Here is a 20,976-nt window from a genome sequence, read left to right as displayed (position 1 = left end):
ACTTGAGCTACTTCATCTAAACGGGAGGTATAGTAAGAATAAGGCTTATATTTTCCCCCGTGTTTTTGAGTTAGTACTGACATCATGAACCCCTCCCTATAATCCACTGTTTGTATAAAGGGCCTATCATATCTGGGAAACGCTAAGACTGTAGTAGATATTAACTTCTTGTGAATAGGGGGGCGTGAAAATTATATTATATGATATCCCTGTCCCGTTAGGCTAGGCTAGGCTATGCTAGTCATTTTTTTTGATGAGGATGCTCCCGGGTCCGGGATGGGTATTAAAAGATGAACGTCTTGTTAATCCAGCCACTGTGTCAGATTTGAAAAAGGTTTACTGCAAAAGCAAACATGCGATTTTCTGAGGACGGCTCCCCACACACACAAGTATTACTAGCATTTTTCCAACCAAGCATTAGCGTCACGAAAGTCAGAAATAACAATAAAATAAATCGCTTACCATTGAAGATTTTCCTCTGGTGGCAATTCCAAGTGTCCTAACTACACAGTGAATGTTCGTTTTGTTTGATAAAATCCATTTTTATAGCCTAACACGAAACATTTGTAAACCGGCTGCGTCGTGATTTCTGTCTCATTCAACTTTGGACGAAGCGTTCGTGGTAATTACACACACTAAACAAAGGTTAACCCAGTCATGGTTGGTTTCATTGCAGTCCTCTGGTTGTTACTAACACAACCATACATGATGGTTCTTTTCCCGGGACGTATTGACCGAAGCAAACCGATTTGAAGACACCAATCAATTACCTCATTACGCAACAATGGTAGGACCGGTCTATCGTTGATTGACTGTATTTTGGCCCAATGACCACTGATCAGCTTGGAAGATAGCCAATGAACTGAGGTAAACTGCAATATGTAATGTTTATACTTTCAAAGACCAGCCTTTGTCGTAAACTCTGGCGTAAAAGAGGTTCATTCGCCATTGCAAATCCTACTTGACGGAGCCACGAGTGTTACGCATAGCAGTACATATTCGATAGCATTTTCAACAAGGTTATATATTTAAATTATGGCGAATAAATCAGGAAAATCTAAAACAAAGTCTAGGTATACAGATTTAACCCAAATTATAGAGGAAATTGATAGAGACAGCGAGACAGAGTTTCTTCAGGAAGATGAATCTTTTAGTGAAGCTAGTTTTGACTCCCAGGCGGAATACATGTTTCTGCATGGCAAGGATGCCATGCTGGATTGGTAAGTTCTAATGCTAATGTCATTGTTTGAAATTAATATGAAATATTATTCATTTGAGAATTTTTGGGGGGATTTTCTTATTTTATTTGCAATGTATAAAAATATAATCTGTAATGAAATGTGTAAAGTACACATTGGCAATACTGTGTGTGTGTGTGTGATATATTTTTTACATTTATTTTACATAAACATGGAATGGAACAGCACTTCACCATAGTGATTATGTTCACTGTACTCTATATATATCTGTTTATTTTACGTGTTGATACAGGGCTCATACAGGAAAGTATTGTTACTGATTTTTTAAATCTTTCACAGTGCCAGTGATTCTGATTATGAGCCACCAATGTCTAGGTGTCCATCTCCCTCTGAAGTTGGTTCATCCAGCCAGACCCCCGCTGTCTCCGGCTCCACACCTACCCGGCCATCTAGAGTTGTGAAGTCAGTGACAAAGAAGAGGAGGTGGGGAAGAGAGAAACCTGCAGACAGAGGGCCAGAGGGTCGTTGGTCTTCCACTGGTGGATTTGGTTCCACATCGTCTTCTAACACAGAGTACCTGTGTTAGAAAACGATGTGGAACCAAATCCACCAGTTTTTAGACCCAAAAGGCAGCCAGGACCTCAATTAGACATGACCGCAAAGTACAGCCCCCTTCAACTTTTTCAACTGTTTTTCACCTCGTCAGTTGTTGATTCCCTGGTGGCGAACACCAATAAGTATGGGGCAAAGAAGCAAGCAGGTAAGAAAGAGGCATGGAAGACCAATTCCATGTCAGACCTTTTCTGCTACTTTTCAATGGTCATTTACATGGGGCTGGTGAAGTTGAAAACTCTAAGGAACTACTGGAAAATGTCAGCTCTCTATCAACTGCCTTTCCCCATGACTGTCATGTCTTCTAAAAGGTTTCTGACTATCTCACGGGCGCTTCACATCAGTGACCCAGAAGTTGATGGGGAGAATGACAAGAAGAGAGGCACACCAAGGTTTGATAGGCTCTGTAAAATAAAACCTCTCTACCCCAGCATCGTTGATGCCTGCAAGACTTATTTTCAGCCCGCCCAGAACCTGTCCATCGATGAGAGAATGGTAGCCTCAAAGGCCAGAATCAGCCTCAAACAATACATGCGTAACAAACCAACCAAATGGGGTTACAAGCTGTTTGTTTTGGCTGATTCTGTGTGTGCCTACACGTGCATTTTTTTTGTTTATGAGGGAAAAAACAGTTTTGCTACCGGTAATGGACTGAGTTATGATTCCGTTATGGAGTTATTGGATTTTCAACTGCTGGGGAAGGGCCACAAACTTTTTGTGGACAACTTCTACACAAGCCCTACCCTGTTTGCAGACCTGAGGAAGCTGGATGTGTGGGCTTGTGGCACCATTCGGACCAACAGGGTGGGATTTCCAAAGACCAAGGTGAACGACATGCCTAAGCGGGCTGAGCGGGGTACCATGCGATAGATCCGTGAAGATGGCCTGCTGTTTGTGAAGTGGATGGATACCAGAGAGGTGGTCATGTGCTCCAGTATCCACAAGTCCTTCAGTGGCGATCATGTCTTAAGACGTGTAAAAGATGGTTCTGGGTCATGGACCACAAAAAATGTCCTCATTCCTGCAGACATCAAGGACTACAACAAGAGCATGGGAGGTGTGGACCTGTCAGATGCGCTGATAGGATACTACAATGTTCTTCACAAGACCATGAAATGGTACAAAACATCTTTCTATCATTTCATTGACATTGCTGTGGTGAATTCCTTCATCCTCCAGAAGGAAATGGCCAAGAGCTGTGGACAGCCCCCCATCTCACAGCTAGCCTTCAGGGAGCTGCTCATCCAGGAGCTTGCTAGCTACAGCAAGTCCACTGCAGCACCTTTTGCTCCTTCAACCAGTGGTGTTCACCTGCCCAGATTCATCTCTGCAGGCATGAATGTGCCTCAGGGCAAAAAGGGCACAGTAGGGAGACGTCGTTGTGCGTTTTGTCACAGGAAATGCCCCATCACCTGCACCACTTGTTCAGTAACCCTCTGCTTTACAGCAGAAAGAGACTGCTATGGGGCATGGCATGAGCAGCACAATATTGTGTAGAGGACTGATGGTCTTCACAATATTGTAAATAGAAAATGTGTAAATAGTTACCCTTGTTATTTGTTTGGGGGGGTGTGTTAGAATAGCATTTATGTATTTTGTATATAGTTATTTCCTTCAAAATGTATCACTGTACCAATTTGGCCACTTGGGTACATTTGGGTACATTTGTGTGGGACACCTGGGTGACATCATGCTCAATATCATGTAGCTCGCTCATTTTTGAAGTTATCTGTTTAAAACTTTGCTCAGCTATTGTTGCCATCTTCTGTTCTTCATTCAAATCATCCACAGCATCCTATCTGTATGTTTGGCTGTTCTTGGCCATTTGAAAGATGCAGCAACAATAAAAAACAAAAAACATGTTTATTTCCTTGTATTTTCTTCTACCAGATCTATTGTGTTATATTCTCCTACATTCAATTCACATTACCACAAAATTCAGAGTGTTTCCTTTCAAATGATACCAAGAATATGCATATACTTGATTCTGGGCCTGGGCTACAGGCAGTTGGATTAGGGTATGTCTTTAGGCGGAAATTGAGAAGGGTGTGTACCCCAAAATAAGTTTTAACCTTTCAGTGATACCCATCCCGGATCCGGGAGCATCCTCATCAAAAAAGCTGACTAGCATAGCCTAGCCTAACGGGACAGGGATATCATATAATATAATTTGTGAAATCACAAGTCCAATACAGCAAATGAAAGATAAACATCTTGTGAATCCAGCCATAATTTCCGATTTTTAAAATGTTTTATAGAGAAAACACAATATGTATTTATATTAGCTAACCACAATAGCCAAACACACAACGGCATATTTTCACCATGTTTCCACAACATAGGTAGCTTTCACAAAACCCACAAATAGAGATAAAATTAATCACTAACCTTGAACAATTATCAGATGACAGTCTTATAACATCATGTTATACAATACATTTATGTTTTGTTCGAAAATGTGCATATTTAGAGCTGCAAATCGTGGTTATACATTGTGAATACGTAGCAACAATTCACCAAAATCTCCGGAGATATTTTGGACAGTCACCTAATCTAATCAAAGAACTCATCATAAACTTTACTAAAAAATACATGTTGTACAGCAAATGAAAGATACACTGGTTCTGTCACGATTCTCTAAAGTAGAACCCAGAAGCAGACCAGGACAAGGAGAGTAAGACGAAGGTGAGTATTTATTTACAAGTGTAAAGGTAGTGATAGAAAAATCCAAGTAGCGGAGCGGGCAGCGGAGGTGAGTTGATGGAATTGAGTAAGCAGATCCAAGGTAGTAACTGAAGTCACCGACGACCAGGTAGGGATGGGATGCGTGTTCCGGGTGAATGACTGTAGCCAGAAAAAACGGAGGTAAGTTCAAGGCAAGCAAGACGTACAAAACAAACTCTATCAAACTGGAGGCTGATACGCTGGCACAACATACTGTTCATGGTTAACGATCCGGCAGGGAATGGATGTCAGGTCAGAGCTTATGAAGTGGAGGGGTGATGATCAGAACCAGGTGTGCAGATAGCTGATGGGATACAGGTGCGGGTAATCAGAGATCTCCCAACTAGCTACGTCGCCCGGCAACCAGACAGGGTGCGTTCCAGGACACCGGAAAAACACTCCAGGACAGAACACAGGCAAAAACAGACTCAGGAAGCGGGATTCGTGACAGGTTCTTAACCAAATCTATCACAGTTAAACAACTTTTCTCTAGTTTTAATTGTGGTTTCTGTTTCCAAATATTGACTAACTGTCTCACCGTCTCCCTGTTTGCACTCATGGGTTTTTAGAAAAATCAACATGTCTATGGTAGTAATCTCTAAGATTATTACATAGTTAATTAAGTTTATCTCAATACTCTCAATGATCCTGGATCACCACAGATGCCATATATCCCGGTCAACCTTTTACTATTTAAATAAAAAATCTTCTAATAATTAAAAAAAGCCAAAACGAATGCTAAACATAACATATGTATTCTGTACTAATGAAATCTCTCCTTCGGAAGTCCACTGTATTTTATCTAACAATAACATGGGTTAATCCTAAATCAGTCCCATCAATACTTTAATATATTTTGCATAGTGTGGGATGCATTATCTACAGTAATTTACCATCCCTAAGAACTGCAACATATTTCCTTTCATAATTAATTTTAACGCTTATAAAATCACTGTTTTTCTATCTCTATCTATTTCCCTGCCCTGTTGGCTTAGAATATGTCCTAAATACTTAACATAAGTCTACCATAGTCAAAACTTATTCTAGCTAACTTTATAACCTTATTCAACAAAGAAAATATAATAATACCATTATATCAAATTTACAGCCTTGTTGTGTTAAATTTCTCACAAAAATATAATCTACATACAACAACAGCTAATTGCCAAAGGGAAATTAAAACTTAGCTAGGTTACTAAACATTACTTAGGCAAAAATAGTGGGAGTTTCATTACAATCTTTTATAAACCCACCTTTGCCCCAAAAATAAAATCCAAACCTCAAAGGACCGTATCCTCCCCCATTTTTAACACATAACTCTCCATGACAGTAATATATACAACAACAAAAACTACTACTGGTCAAAGGATAAAACTACATTTCAAATAACATAATCAAATAAAAATAACTATTCTGAAAAACTCCACAAAGAAAAATGATTGTACTCTTATGGCCATAAAAAAAAAGACTTAAGGAAGCCTACCCTTAGTCAAAGGCTATGCCCTTTCTTTCTTCTCATTGGTTCAATTTACAAATATGTCTAAGAACTTTAAACTCCATCATAATTGTCAATTACAAAAATTACCTTAAAATCAGTATTACAAATGACCTTAAATTCATTATCCAAATGGCTTTCCAACGAGGCTGATCAAACCACCATGGAAAGTCGTGATAGAGGTCATAGGTCATACAAATCCTTCAAAGAAGTATTTCTTACTATATTCGACAAATTAAAGAAAAACCGTCAAACATTTTCTACATGTTGTATCCCAGGTTCCCAGAACATTCCTTTATCAAAAGAATTCATGTGTTTAATTAAAACTCAGAAAATAAAACTTGTAAAATTCCATGTGTGTGCGTGCCCATTTAAGATATCGTGGCACTAAGACAAATGGAAATCTCACCAAACCCAAAGGAAATAGAACACCCAAATCCAAACATAGTATTTTAAAAACACCAACAAATAGTTATACACTATTTGTTGTGTGTGGGTATTTGCAAACCCTAAGTTAAAACAAACAAAACATTTCCAGGCCTTTTCAATTTGGTAGTTTTATGCCTCTATCTCACTCTCTGCTCTCGCACTCTCTCTTGTTCTCTCTGTCTCTCTCTATCTTGCTCTCTTGATCTCTGTTTTTTCTTACATGTGTTTTCTTTCCCATAACAGTCAGTGTCAAGTATGGTTTCTGTTCCTGTTGTAATGCTAGGTCAATGGTTGCCAACTCAACACCTCACAGTCTGTTTCCTCTGAATCCTCCCTGTCATTCCCCTCATCTAGTCATGCCTGTTCTTCCTCATTCTTGGACTCCTCTCGCTCTCTCATTCGCCTACGTTCCCTCTTCTGTCTATCCCTAAACTGTCTCTGTCTACTGTTCCTTTTGGGGCCTTACTATCCTCTGCCATGTGGCCTGTTTTATTGCAGTTGTAGCACTTTCTGTCCTCGGGTTCTATCCACTTTCTACTCTCCCTGTTTTCCCCTTTAAAAAAATAAATCTTTCCTGTTCTTTCCTGCAATTTCCCCAAGAGTGGCAATCAAATATTCTGCTCCTGTCTGTTCTTTCTTACTTTTCTTTTCCTTGCCATTATGCTCATGGGTTACAGCATACCTCTTTACTTTGGCCATCCCCTTGTTTACACTCATGTATCTTTGAAAAGTCCACATGTCTATGGTAATAGTCCCTAAGATTATTACAGAGCTGTGTCAATTTGTCTGCACAATTCCCTTCTCCTGCCCATGGTAAAACCGGTTCTCCTCCTTGCCATGGAACTCAGGCTCCCCTCACTGTTGCCCAGTCTTTCCCCACTATCTGTCGGACAGCCCTTTCCAATTCTGCTGTATTTAGTTTAAAACTCTCGCTCAGTCCCTCCATATCTCTCCTAAACCCTTCTATTCCTGTTTTTGGATGTACTATTCCCTCAACTGCTCTTGCTACATCTCTCTGAGTCCAGGGTCGATACACTTGTAAGGTATCCGATTGGTCAGCTTCGCCTGCTCTAGGATTAGGAAGCTCTATGAGAGGACACTGATCCTCTTCCCCATCTGATTGAACCTCCCTCAGCCCTGGCTTATTATACGGTGCTAATCACTTTTTAAGGTTAGACTCTCTTGGTTCTGGCTCTTCTTTCCTCTCCCTGGCTATGGGTTGCTCTCTCTGTTCGTGTTCATATCTTTCTCTCTCTCTCTTTCCCTTGTTCTCAATCTATCTTTCATTGTTTCTTCCTGAATACTTTGCTCTCTCTCTCTAATCCTACTTGGCTCTTCCTTCTTTTCACTTGCCCTTTTATTATTACCTTCTCCTCTTTTCCGTGCCTCTGACAGCCACACCCTGGCTGTATCCATACCTTCTGCTTGTTGTCTCTGGGTGTTATTACCACAGGTTTCATGCATCTGTTTTATTATAACCTCCAGCTTGTCCACATCTAGACGCCCCATAAACCCGTATTTCTTTCTCCATTTCGGACCATAATACACATTCCTCTTAACCTCAGACTCCATATACCTCTCGTCCCCGGTTAATTCCGGGACCTCCTTTGAGGATTTACCACCCATGTTTATTCAAATACTGTTATGCTTACTCAATTACTATATTTATTTTCTAATATGTATTCTCACTTTCTATGGGTGTAACCTCCTTCCTCCTGTTTGGAATAATCAGACGTATTTTGCGCGCCTCGACTAGATCTCGACTATCCCCTCAAATTTATTTAGACAGGCGATCTATACTCATACAAATTATGTCCCTGACTTACTTTCTTATTTTTATTATTATATTTCGCCTTCTGTATTACGTTTTCCGCCTAATATATGATTGACCAGTTATCGTTTAGGTCTCAATATTAGCTCCAATTCTCACAATCTATGTGTGTGTTTCTATAATCTGTTATTATTGTAACGGCTCTCGTTGGTGGTATGAAGAGTGGACCAAGGCGCAGCGTGGTAAGTGTTCATGATTCCTTTATTTCATAAACACTCAAACAAAATAACAAACGTGAAAACGAAAGCGCACAGTTCTGTTAGGCAGACAACACGAAACAGAAAACAAGATCCCACAAAACCCAAAAGGAAAATGACAACTTATATATGATCCCCAATCAGAGACAACGATAGACAGCTGCCTCTGAATGGGAACCACACACGGCCAAAAACAAAGAAATAGAAAACATAGACTTCCCACCCGAGTCACACCCACCATGACCTAACCAAACATAGAAAATATTAAGGAACTCTAAGGTCAGGGCGTGACAAGACCCCCCCCCCCCCGCACTTCTCCCATTTCGAAATCTCTTTTACTGGTGCTCTAGACTGACAATGTGTCAATATGGTTTTGTCTATGTTTGCTTCCTCTTTTAAGAATTCCTGTGGCGGCGGCTGTGGCTTGAGGCCTGCCCGTTTCGCTAAATGAAAAGCCTTTCTGTTGCAGTTGCTAATACTATCTATTCCCTTAATATGAGCCTCACACTTACAAATAGCTAACTTTTCTGGCAAATGTACAGCATCAAATAAATTCAAAATCAACTGACATGTATAATAGATTTCACAGAAGTGGTTACCATTCCTCTGTTTCTCCATTGGGCTGCAAATATATGTACTGTATTAAATGCATAGGCACTGTCTGTATAAATGGTAATGCGTTTCCCTGTCCCTAACTGACACGCACGGATAAGTGCTACTATTTCTGCTTATTATGCTGAATAGTTCCAGGGTAAGGGCTCTGCTTCTAAAACTTCTGTTTCTGTAACTACAGCATATCCTGTTGCATTAGTGCCATCAGGGTTCTTTCTTGAGAATCCATCTACAAACATAGTAAGTTCCCCATCAGATAAAGCAAGGTCAGTTAAATCTGGTTGTAGTAAGGCAACTTTCTCGGTTTCTGTTACTCAATCATACGGGCTGCTGTCTGTTGCAATAGAAACTAATGTGGAGGGGTTCAGAGTAGTACAACGTTCTATTGTCAAATTAGGCAATAGAAAGACTTCCGGGTTGTAAGACTTCCGGGTTGGAGCGAGTAGTCGCATTCCGCTTCGCTCCACAGGTAGTATCACATTTCATTTAATTTTCATTACAGTACAACGGTTTGATTTGTTTGATCTTAGCTAGCTACATAGCCGTCTTTGTATCAAAGATAATTGTGTAGTTTAGAGTAATTATTGGGGTTCGCTAGCCAGCTATTTTCGTCCTAACGTAACGTAACGTAGTCAACACTGCTAGCTAGCCAGCTAGCCAGCTAGCCACCGAATAGCAGCACTGTAGAAACGATTACATTACAACGGAACGACTTGATTAGTGTAGTGTTAGCTAGCTACATAGTTGTCTTTGCTATCTTTGTATCTAAGATAATTGTGTAGTTTAGAGTAATTATCGGTTAGCTAGCCAGCTATTTTCGTCCTCCGCGCTGCCGTTCTCCTACCTAGTCAACACTGCTAGCTAACACTGCTAGCTAGCCAACTTCTACCGAATAGCAGCACTGTAGAAACTATTACATTGCAACGGAACGACTTGATTAGCGTAGTGTTAGCTAGCTACATAGTTGTCTTTGCTGTCCTTGTATCAAAGATAATTGTGTAGTTTAGAGTAATTGTCGAGGTTACCTAGCCAGTTAGAGGTTACCTAGCCAGCTACACGTTCAAACAAAGTCAACAACGCAGCCACTGCTAGCTAGCCTACGTCACCAGCCAGCAGTACTATATAATTTTAGTCAATAAGATTTTTTGCAACGTAAGCTTAACTTTCTGAACATTCGAGACGTGTAGTCCACTTGTCATTCCAATCTCCTTTGCATTAGTGTAGCCTCTTCTGTAGCCTGTCAACTATGTGTCTGTCTATCCCTCTTCTCTCCTTTCTGCACAGACCATACAAACGCTTCACACCGCGTGGCCGCCGCTACTCTAACCTGGTGGTCCCAGCGCGCACGACCCACGTGGAGTTCCAGGTCTCCGGCAGCCTCTGGAACTGCCGATCTGCGGCCAACAAGGCAGAGTTCATCTCAGCCTATGCTTCCCTCCAGTCCCTCGACTTCTTGGCACTGACGGAAACATGGATTACCACTGATAACACTGCTACTCCTACTGCTCTCTCCTCGTCTGCCCACGTGTTCTCTCACACCCCGAGAGCTTCTGGTCAGCGGGGCGGTGGCACTGGGATCCTCATCTCTCCCAAGTGGACATTCTCTCTTTCTCCCCTGACCCATCTGTCTATCGCCTCCTTTGAATTCCATGCTGTCACAGTTACCAGCCCCTCCATGCTTAACATCCTTATCATTTATCGCCCTCCAGGTTCCCTTGGAGAGTTCATCAATGAGCTTGACGCCCTGATAAGTTCCTTTCCTGAGGATGGCTCACCTCTCACAGTTCTGGGTGACTAACCTCCCCATGTCTACCTTTGACTCATTCCTCTCTGCCTCCTTCTTTCCACTCCTCTCCTCTTTTGACCTCACCCTCTCACCTTTCCCCCCTACTCACAAGGCAGGCAATACGCTTGACCTCATCTTTACTAGATGCTGTTCTTCCACTAATCTCATTGCAACTCCCCTCCAAGTCTCCGACCACTACCTTGTATCCTTTTCCCTCTCGCTCTCATCCAACACTTCCCACACTGCCCCTACTCGGATGGTATCGCGCCGTCCCAACCTTCGCTCTTTCTCCCCCGCTACTCTCTCCTCTTCCATCCTATCATCTCTTCCCTCTGCTCAAACCTTCTCCAACCTATCTCCTGATTCTGCCTCCTCAACCCTCCTCTCCTCCCTTTCTGCATCCTTTGACTCTCTATGTCCCCTATCCTCCAGGCCGGCTCGGTCCTCCCCTCCTGCTCCGTGGCTCGACGACTCACTGCGAGCTCACAGAACAGGGCTCCGGGCAGCCGAGCGGAAATGGAGGAAAACTCGCCTCCCTGCGGACCTGGCATCCTTTCACTCCCTCCTCTCTACATTCTCCTCTTCTGTCTCTGCTGCTAAAGCCACTTTCTACCACTCTAAATTCCAAGCATCTGCCTCTAACCCTAGGACGCTCTTTGCCACCTTCTCCTCCCTCCTGAATCCTCCTCCCCCTCCTCCCCCCTCCTCCCTCTCTGCGGATGACTTCGTCAACCATTTTGAAAAGAAGGTCGACGACATCCGATCCTCGTTTGCTAAGTCAAACGACACCGCTGGTTCTGCTCACACTGCCCTACCCTGTGCTTTGACCTCTTTCTCCCCTCTCTCTCCAGATGAAATCTCGCGTCTTGTGACGGCCGGCCGCCCAACAACCTGCCCGCTTGACCCTATCCCCTCCTCTCTTCTCCAGACCATTTCCGGAGACCTTCTCCCTTACCTCACCTCGCTCATCAACTCATCCTTGACCGCTGGCTACGTCCCTTCCGTCTTCAAGAGAGCGAGAGTTGCACCCCTTCTGAAAAAACCTACACTCGATCCCTCCGATGTCAACAACTACAGACCAGTATCCCTTCTTTCTTTTCTCTCCAAAACTCTTGAACGTGCCGTCCTTGGCCAGCTCTCCTGCTATCTCTCTCAGAATGACCTTCTTGATCCAAATCAGTCAGGTTTCAAGACTAGTCATTCAACTGAGACTGCTCTTCTCTGTGTCACGGAGGCGCTCCGCACTGCTAAAGCTAACTCTCTCTCCTCTCATTAACGCATCCGCTACAAGACCATGGTGCTTGCCTACGGAGCTGTGAGGGGAACGGCACCTCCGTACCTTCAGGCTCTGATCAGGCCCTACACCCAAACAAGGGCACTGCGTTCATCCACCTCTGGCCTGCTCGCCTCCCTACCTCTGAGGAAGTACAGTTCCCGCTCAGCCCAGTCAAAACTGTTCGCTGCTCTGGCACCCCAATGGTGGAACAAACTCCCTCACGACGCCAGGTCAGCGGAGTCAATCACCACCTTCCGGAGACACCTGAAACCCCACCTCTTTAAGGAATACCTAGGATAGGATAAAGTAATCCTTCTAACCCCCCCCCCCTTAAAAGAGTTAGATGCACTATTGTAAAGTGGTTGTTCCACTGGATATCATAAGGTGAATGCACCAATTTGTAAGTCGCTCTGGATAAGAGCGTCTGCTAAATGACTTAAATGTAAATGTAATTGTTTGAAATTAATATGAAATATTATTCATTTGAGAATTTTTGGGGGGATTTTCTTATTTTATTTGCAATGTATAAAAATATAATCTGTAATGAAATGTGTAAAGTACACATTGGCAATACTGTGTGTGTGTGTGTGATATATTTTTTACATTTATTTTACATAAACATGGAATGGAACAGCACTTCACCATAGTGATTATGTTCACTGTACTCTATATATATCTGTTTATTTTACGTGTTGATACAGGGCTCATACAGGAAAGTATTGTTACTGATTTTTTAAATCTTTCACAGTGCCAGTGATTCTGATTATGAGCCACCAATGTCTAGGTGTCCATCTCCTTCTGAAGTTGGTTCATCCAGCCAGACCCCCGCTGTCTCCGGCTCCACACCTACCCGGCCATCTAGAGTTGTGAAGTCAGTGACAAAGAAGAGGAGGTGGGGAAGAGAGAAACCTGCAGACAGAGGGCCAGAGGGTCGTTGGTCTTCCACTGGTGGATTTGGTTCCACATCGTCTTCTAACACAGAGTACCTGTGTTAGAAGACGATGTGGAACCAAATCCACCAGTTTTTAGACCCAAAAGGCAGCCAGGACCTCAATTAGACATGACCGCAAAGTACAGCCCCCTTCAACTTTTTCAACTGTTTTTCACCTCGTCAGTTGTTGATTCCCTGGTGGCGAACACCAATAAGTATGGGGCAAAGAAGCAAGCAGGTAAGAAAGAGGCATGGAAGACCAATTCCATGTCAGACCTTTTCTGCTACTTTTCAATGGTCATTTACATGGGGCTGGTGAAGTTGAAAACTCTAAGGAACTACTGGAAAATGTCAGCTCTCTATCAACTGCCTTTCCCCATGACTGTCATGTCTTCTAAAAGGTTTCTGACTATCTCACGGGCGCTTCACATCAGTGACCCAGAAGTTGATGGGGAGAATGACAAGAAGAGAGGCACACCAAGGTTTGATAGGCTCTGTAAAATAAAACCTCTCTACCCCAGCATCGTTGATGCCTGCAAGACTTATTTTCAGCCCGCCCAGAACCTGTCCATCGATGAGAGAATGGTAGCCTCAAAGGCCAGAATCAGCCTCAAACAATACATGCGTAACAAACCAACCAAATGGGGTTACAAGCTGTTTGTTTTGGCTGATTCTGTGTGTGCCTACACGTGCATTTTTTTTGTTTATGAGGGAAAAAACAGTTTTGCTACCGGTAATGGACTGAGTTATGATTCCGTTATGGAGTTATTGGATTTTCAACTGCTGGGGAAGGGCTACAAACTTTTTGTGGACAACTTCTACACAAGCCCTACCCTGTTTGCAGACCTGAGGAAGCTGGATGTGTGGGCTTGTGGCACCATTCGGACCAACAGGGTGGGATTTCCAAAGACCAAGGTGAACGACATGCCTAAGCGGGCTGAGCGGGGTACCATGCGATAGATCCGTGAAGATGGCCTGCTGTTTGTGAAGTGGATGGATACCAGAGAGGTGGTCATGTGCTCCAGTATCCACAAGTCCTTCAGTGGCGATCATGTCTTAAGACGTGTAAAAGATGGTTCTGGGTCATGGACCACAAAAAATGTCCTCATTCCTGCAGACATCAAGGACTACAACAAGAGCATGGGAGGTGTGGACCTGTCAGATGCGCTGATAGGATACTACAATGTTCTTCACAAGACCATGAAATGGTACAAACATCTTTCTATCATTTCATTGACATTGCTGTGGTGAATTCCTTCATCCTCCAGAAGGAAATGGCCAAGAGCTGTGGACAGCCCCCCATCTCACAGCTAGCCTTCAGGGAGCTGCTCATCCAGGAGCTTGCTAGCTACAGCAAGTCCACTGCAGCACCTTTTGCTCCTTCAACCAGTGGTGTTCACCTGCCCAGATTCATCTCTGCAGGCATGAATGTGCCTCAGGGCAAAAAGGGCACAGTAGGGAGACGTCGTTGTGCGTTTTGTCACAGGAAATGCCCCATCACCTGCACCACTTGTTCAGTAACCCTCTGCTTTACAGCAGAAAGAGACTGCTATGGGGCATGGCATGAGCAGCACAATATTGTGTAGAGGACTGATGGTCTTCACAATATTGTAAATAGAAAATGTGTAAATAGTTACCCTTGTTATTTGTTTGGGGGGGTGTGTTAGAATAGCATTTATGTATTTTGTATATAGTTATTTCCTTCAAAATGTATCACTGTACCAATTTGGCCACTTGGGTACATTTGGGTACATTTGTGTGGGACACCTGGGTGACATCATGCTCAATATCATGTAGCTCGCTCATTTTTGAAGTTATCTGTTTAAAACTTTGCTCAGCTATTGTTGCCATCTTCTGTTCTTCATTCAAATCATCCACAGCATCCTATCTGTATGTTTGGCTGTTCTTGGCCATTTGAAAGATGCAGCAACAATAAAAAACAAAAAACATGTTTATTTCCTTGTATTTTCTTCTACCAGATCTATTGTGTTATATTCTCCTACATTCAATTCACATTACCACAAAATTCAGAGTGTTTCCTTTCAAATGATACCAAGAATATGCATATACTTGATTCTGGGCCTGGGCTACAGGCAGTTGGATTAGGGTATGTCTTTAGGCGGAAATTGAGAAGGGTGTGTACCCCAAAATAAGTTTTAACCTTTCAGTGATACCCATCCCGGATCCGGGAGCATCCTCATCAAAAAAGCTGACTAGCATAGCCTAGCCTAACGGGACAGGGATATCATATAATATAATTTGTGAAATCACAAGTCCAATACAGCAAATGAAAGATAAACATCTTGTGAATCCAGCCATAATTTCCGATTTTTAAAATGTTTTATAGAGAAAACACAATATGTATTTATATTAGCTAACCACAATAGCCAAACACACAACGGCATATTTTCACCATGTTTCCACAACATAGGTAGCTTTCACAAAACCCACAAATAGAGATAAAATTAATCACTAACCTTGAACAATTATCAGATGACAGTCTTATAACATCATGTTATACAATACATTTATGTTTTGTTCGAAAATGTGCATATTTAGAGCTGCAAATCGTGGTTATACATTGTGAATACGTAGCAACAATTCACCAAAATCTCCGGAGATATTTTGGACAGTCACCTAATCTAATCAAAGAACTCATCATAAACTTTACTAAAAAATACATGTTGTACAGCAAATGAAAGATACACTGGTTCTGTCACGATTCTCTAAAGTAGAACCCAGAAGCAGACCAGGACAAGGAGAGTAAGACGAAGGTGAGTATTTATTTACAAGTGTAAAGGTAGTGATAGAAAAATCCAAGTAGCGGAGCGGGCAGCGGAGGTGAGTTGATGGAATTGAGTAAGCAGATCCAAGGTAGTAACTGAAGTCACCGACGACCAGGTAGGGATGGGATGCGTGTTCCGGGTGAATGACTGTAGCCAGAAAAAACGGAGGTAAGTTCAAGGCAAGCAAGACGTACAAAACAAACTCTATCAAACTGGAGGCTGATACGCTGGCACAACATACTGTTCATGGTTAACGATCCGGCAGGGAATGGATGTCAGGTCAGAGCTTATGAAGTGGAGGGGTGATGATCAGAACCAGGTGTGCAGATAGCTGATGGGATACAGGTGCGGGTAATCAGAGATCTCCCAACTAGCTACGTCGCCCGGCAACCAGACAGGGTGCGTTCCAGGACACCGGAAAAACACTCCAGGACAGAACACAGGCAAAAACAGACTCAGGAAGCGGGATTCGTGACAGGTTCTTAACCAAATCTATCACAGTTAAACAACTTTTCTCTAGTTTTAATTGTGGTTTCTGTTTCCAAATATTGACTAACTGTCTCACCGTCTCCCTGTTTGCACTCATGGGTTTTTAGAAAAATCAACATGTCTATGGTAGTAATCTCTAAGATTATTACATAGTTAATTAAGTTTATCTCAATACTCTCAATGATCCTGGATCACCACAGATGCCATATATCCCGGTCAACCTTTTACTATTTAAATAAAAAATCTTCTAATAATTAAAAAAAGCCAAAACGAATGCTAAACATAACATATGTATTCTGTACTAATGAAATCTCTCCTTCGGAAGTCCACTGTATTTTATCTAACAATAACATGGGTTAATCCTAAATCAGTCCCATCAATACTTTAATATATTTTGCATAGTGTGGGATGCATTATCTACAGTAATTTACCATCCCTAAGAACTGCAACATATTTCCTTTCATAATTAATTTTAACGCTTATAAAATCACTGTTTTTCTATCTCTATCTATTTCCCTGCCCTGTTGGCTTAGAATATGTCCTAAATACTTAACATAAGTCTACCATAGTCAAAACTTATTCTAGCTAACTTTATAACCTTATTCAACAAAGAAAATATAATAATACCATTATATCAAATTTACAGCCTTGTTGTGTTAAATTTCTCACAAAAATATAATCTACATACAACAACAGCTAATTGCCAAAGGGAAATTAAAACTTAGCTAGGTTACTAAACATTACTTAGGCAAAAATAGTGGGAGTTTCATTACAATCTTTTATAAACCCACCTTTGCCCCAAAAATAAAATCCAAACCTCAAAGGACCGTATCCTCCCCCATTTTTAACACATAACTCTCCATGACAGTAATATATACAACAACAAAAACTACTACTGGTCAAAGGATAAAACTACATTTCAAATAACATAATCAAATAAAAATAACTATTCTGAAAAACTCCACAAAGAAAAATGATTGTACTCTTATGGCCATAAAAAAAAAGACTTAAGGAATCCTACCCTTAGTCAAAGGCTATGCCCTTTCTTTCTTCTCATTGGTTCAATTTACAAATATGTCTAAGAACTTTAAACTCCATCATAATTGTCAATTACAAAAATTACCTTAAAATCAGTATTACAAATGACCTTAAATTCATTATCCAAATGGCTTTCCAACGAGGCTGATCAAACCACCATGGAAAGTCGTGATAGAGGTCATAGGTCATACAAATCCTTCAAAGAAGTATTTCTTACTATATTCGACAAATTAAAGAAAAACCGTCAAACATTTTCTACATGTTGTATCCCAGGTTCCCAGAACATTCCTTTATCAAAAGAATTCATGTGTTTAATTAAAACTCAGAAAATAAAACTTGTAAAATTCCATGTGTGTGCGTGCCCATTTAAGATATCGTGGCACTAAGACAAATGGAAATCTCACCAAACCCAAAGGAAATAGAACACCCAAATCCAAACATAGTATTTTAAAAACACCAACAAATAGTTATACACTATTTGTTGTGTGTGGGTATTTGCAAACCCTAAGTTAAAACAAACAAAACATTTCCAGGCCTTTTCAATTTGGTAGTTTTATGCCTCTATCTCACTCTCTGCTCTCGCACTCTCTCTTGTTCTCTCTGTCTCTCTCTATCTTGCTCTCTTGATCTCTGTTTTTTCTTACATGTGTTTTCTTTCCCATAACAGTCAGTGTCAAGTATGGTTTCTGTTCCTGTTGTAATGCTAGGTCAATGGTTGCCAACTCAACACCTCACAGTCTGTTTCCTCTGAATCCTCCCTGTCATTCCCCTCATCTAGTCATGCCTGTTCTTCCTCTCTCTTGGACTCCTCTCGCTCTCTCATTCGCCTACGTTCCCTCTTCTGTCTATCCCTAAACTGTCTCTGTCTACTGTTCCTTTTGGGGCCTTACTATCCTCTGCCATGTGGCCTGTTTTATTGCAGTTGTAGCACTTTCTGTCCTCGGGTTCTATCCACTTTCTACTCTCCCTGTTTTCCCCTTTAAAAAAATAAATCTTTCCTGTTCTTTCCTGCAATTTCCCCAAGAGTGGCAATCAAATATTCTGCTCCTGTCTGTTCTTTCTTACTTTTCTTTTCCTTGCCATTATGCTCATGGGTTACAGCATACCTCTTTACTTTGGCCATCCCCTTGTTTACACTCATGTATCTTTGAAAAGTCCACATGTCTATGGTAATAGTCCCTAAGATTATTACAGAGCTGTGTCAATTTGTCTGCACAATTCCCTTCTCCTGCCCATGGTAAAACCGGTTCTCCTCCTTGCCATGGAACTCAGGCTCCCCTCACTGTTGCCCAGTCTTTCCCCACTATCTGTCGGACAGCCCTTTCCAATTCTGCTGTATTTAGTTTAAAACTCTCGCTCAGTCCCTCCATATCTCTCCTAAACCCTTCTATTCCTGTTTTTGGATGTACTATTCCCTCAACTGCTCTTGCTACATCTCTCTGAGTCCAGGGTCAATACACTTGTAAGGTATCCGATTGGTCAGCTTCGCCTGCTCTAGGATTAGGAAGCTCTATGAGAGGACACTGATCCTCTTCCCCATCTGATTGAACCTCCCTCAGCCCTGGCTTATTATACGGTGCTAATCACTTTTTAAGGTTAGACTCTCTTGGTTCTGGCTCTTCTTTCCTCTCCCTGGCTATGGGTTGCTCTCTCTGTTCGTGTTCATATCTTTCTCTCTCTCTCTTTCCCTTGTTCTCAATCTATCTTTCATTGTTTCTTCCTGAATACTTTGCTCTCTCTCTCTAATCCTACTTGGCTCTTCCTTCTTTTCACTTGCCCTTTTATTATTACCTTCTCCTCTTTTCCGTGCCTCTGACAGCCACACCCTGGCTGTATCCATACCTTCTGCTTGTTGTCTCTGGGTGTTATTACCACAGGTTTCATGCATCTGTTTTATTATAACCTCCAGCTTGTCCACATCTAGACGCCCCATAAACCCGTATTTCTTTCTCCATTTCGGACCATAATACACATTCCTCTTAACCTCAGACTCCATATACCTCTCGTCCCCGGTTAATTCCGGGACCTCCTTTGAGGATTTACCACCCATGTTTATTCAAATACTGTTATGCTTACTCAATTACTATATTTATTTTCTAATATGTATTCTCACTTTCTATGGGTGTAACCTCCTTCCTCCTGTTTGGAATAATCAGACGTATTTTGCGCGCCTCGACTAGATCTCGACTATCCCCTCAAATTTATTTAGACAGGCGATCTATACTCATACAAATTATGTCCCTGACTTACTTTCTTATTTTTATTATTATATTTCGCCTTCTGTATTACGTTTTCCGCCTAATATATGATTGACCAGTTATCGTTTAGGTCTCAATATTAGCTCCAATTCTCACAATCTATGTGTGTGTTTCTATAATCTGTTATTATTGTAACGGCTCTCGTTGGTGGTATGAAGAGTGGACCAAGGCGCAGCGTGGTAAGTGTTCATGATTCCTTTATTTCATAAACACTCAAACAAAATAACAAACGTGAAAACGAAAGCGCACAGTTCTGTTAGGCAGACAACACGAAACAGAAAACAAGATCCCACAAAACCCAAAAGGAAAATGACAACTTATATATGATCCCCAATCAGAGACAACGATAGACAGCTGCCTCTGAATGGGAACCACACACGGCCAAAAACAAAGAAATAGAAAACATAGACTTCCCACCCGAGTCACACCCACCATGACCTAACCAAACATAGAAAATATTAAGGAACTCTAAGGTCAGGGCGTGACAAGACCCCCCCCGCACTTCTCCCATTTCGAAATCTCTTTTACTGGTGCTCTAGACTGACAATGTGTCAATATGGTTTTGTCTATGTTTGCTTCCTCTTTTAAGAATTCCTGTGGCGGTGGCTGTGGCTTGAGGCCTGCCCGTTTCGCTAACTGAAAAGCCTTTCTGTTGCAGTTGCTAATACTATCTATTCCCTTAATATGAGCCTCACACTTACAAATAGCTAACTTTTCTGGCAAATGTACAGCATCAAATAAATTCAAAATCAACTGACATGTATAATAGATTTCACAGAAGTGGTTACCATTCCTCTGTTTCTCCATTGGGCTGCAAATATATGTACTGTATTAAATGCATAGGCACTGTCTGTATAAATGGTAATGCGTTTCCCTGTCCCTAACTGACACGCACGGATAAGTGCTACTATTTCTGCTTATTATGCTGAATAGTTCCAGGGTAAGGGCTCTGCTTCTAAAACTTCTGTTTCTGTAACTACAGCATATCCTGTTGCATTAGTGCCATCAGGGTTCTTTCTTGAGAATCCATCTACAAACATAGTAAGTTCCCCATCAGATAAAGCAAGGTCAGTTAAATCTGGTTGTAGTAAGGCAACTTTCTCGGTTTCTGTTACTCAATCATGTGGGCTGCTGTCTGTTGCAATAGAAACTAATGTGGAGGGGTTCAGAGTAGTACAACGTTCTATTGTCAAATTAGGCAATAGAAAGACTTCCGGGTTGGAGCGAGTAGTCGCATTCCGCTTCGCTCCACAGGTAGTATCACATTTCATTTAATTTTCATTACAGTACAACGGTTTGATTTGTTTGATCTT

This window comes from Salvelinus alpinus, chromosome 36 (assembly GCF_045679555.1).
Source record: "Salvelinus alpinus chromosome 36, SLU_Salpinus.1, whole genome shotgun sequence".
NCBI classification, from domain to species: Eukaryota; Metazoa; Chordata; class Actinopteri; order Salmoniformes; family Salmonidae; genus Salvelinus; species Salvelinus alpinus.
The sequence above is the reverse complement of the archived record's forward strand: the minus strand, read 5'-3'. Positions refer to the sequence as shown.